The following is a 1,943-nucleotide window of genomic DNA, read 5'->3' on the forward strand; positions in this document are numbered from 1 at the left end:
GGCAGCCCAAGTGTCTACGCAAGTGTCTACCCATAGATGAATGGATAGGGGAACTGTGGTGTGTGTGTGCGTCTGTGTGTCTGTGAGTGTGCATTCCATTGCACGTGCCTGTAGATATGCATTGCCTATACAATAGAATATTATTCCACCATAAAAAAGAATGAAATCTTGGTGTTGGCAACAACATTGATGGAGTATTATGCTAAGCAAAATAAGCCAGTCCAAGAAAGATAAATACCGTATGATTTCACTCATATGCGAAATGTAAGAAACAAGAGACACGAGCAAAGGAAACAGAGGTCGGGGGCGGGGCGCCTGGCTGGCTCAGTCAGTAGAGCGTGCGACTCTTGATCTGGGATTGTGAGTCTGAGCCCCACACTGGGGATAGAGTCTACATAAATAGAACAAAATGAAGTAAAATAAAATATAAAATCAAATACATCAAAGAAAAAAGAGATAAACCAAGAAACAGACTCTTCACTATAGAGAACAAGCTGATGGTCCCCAGAGGGGAGGTGAAAGGGGGATGGGGGAAGTAAGAAGTGCACGTAAAAGGTGGGGAGAAAAGAAAAAAAATACATAAAACTGCATTCTAAATGTGTGCAGCGTAGGCCCCTGTGTGGCTCAATCGGTTAAGCGTCTGACTCTTGGTTTCGGCTCAGGTCATGATCTCGGGGTTGTGGGATCGAGTCCCGTGTTGGGCTCCAGGCTCAGCAGGGAGTCTGCTTGAGATTCTGTCTCTCCCTCTTCCCCCGCCACTCTCCCCTCTCTCTCTCTGTCTCATAAATAAATAAACAAATCTTTTAAATAATAAAAACAAGTATGTGCAGTTATTATATTTCAGACCTCAATAAAGCTGTTTCTGAAACTCACCTACGCGGGACACCTAGAAGGGCACACCACTCACATTCTATGTTCTTCCAATCTCTTCTCTACGGCACACACGCTTTATTTTACAAAATGGGATAATCCTTCCTTTTTTCCACATGGTGATAGATCGTGAGCAACTTCCCAAGTCTTTAAATAGCGATGATGCTTCACGGCCACACAGAGTTTCAAGCTCAGTAATGTAGTTAACGTGGTCCAGACAGGGATATCTGAAGTGAGACCGCTGAGCCTTCGGGGTGCAGGGTCCCCCTTTCTACCAGAAGTGGTACAGACTTCCAGGCCTGGCCCTCCCCGGAAGGAGCCTCCTCTGGAAGGAGCCATCGGAAGGCCAGGCTTCTGCCTGGCAGGGAGCCCGTGGGAACCAGCCCCTGGCCAGCGCTCATTCCTGGCATTCCTGCCTCCTCTCATTGGCCCGGTTGGCACCCGGGGCCGAGTAGGTCTTGGGGGGTGGTGTCCCCCCCACCCCGCCCCCGCAGGGCAGCACAGGCCTCACACAGGCCCAAAGGGACATCCCAGTCCCAGCCCAGTGTCAGCCAGGCCTTGGTAGTGGTCATCAAACTTCTTGGTCATGTGTCCCCCTAAAATAAACTTCACATGCTCCGCTGTTTGGTTTTGGTTTTTAAGTAAGCTGTTCACCCAACACAGGGCTTGAACTCATGACTCCAAGATCAAGAGTCTCAGACTCCACTGACTGAGCCAGCCAGGGGTTGCCCCCCAGCCCCCCCAGAATAATTTTGAACACTCATCTCCATCTTGCATTTTTTAAAAAAGATTTTATATATTTATATCAGAACAAGCAGGAGGGAGGGGCAGAGGGAGAGGGAGAAGCAGACTCCCCCCCTAAGCAGGGAGCCCGATGTGGGGCTCAATCCCAGGACCCTGAGATCATGACCTGAGCCTAAGTCTTAATGACTGAGCCACCCACGCGCCCCTACCTCTCGCATGTTTTAAGAAAGATCTTATTTTTAAGTCATCTCTGCACCCAACGTGGGGCTCGAACTCACAACCCTGAGATCAAGCGTCGTGTGCTCCTCCAGCTGCATTTTTTTTTTTTT

This window comes from Ursus maritimus, unplaced genomic scaffold (assembly GCF_017311325.1).
Source record: "Ursus maritimus isolate PB19 unplaced genomic scaffold, ASM1731132v1 scaffold_27, whole genome shotgun sequence".
NCBI classification, from domain to species: Eukaryota; Metazoa; Chordata; class Mammalia; order Carnivora; family Ursidae; genus Ursus; species Ursus maritimus.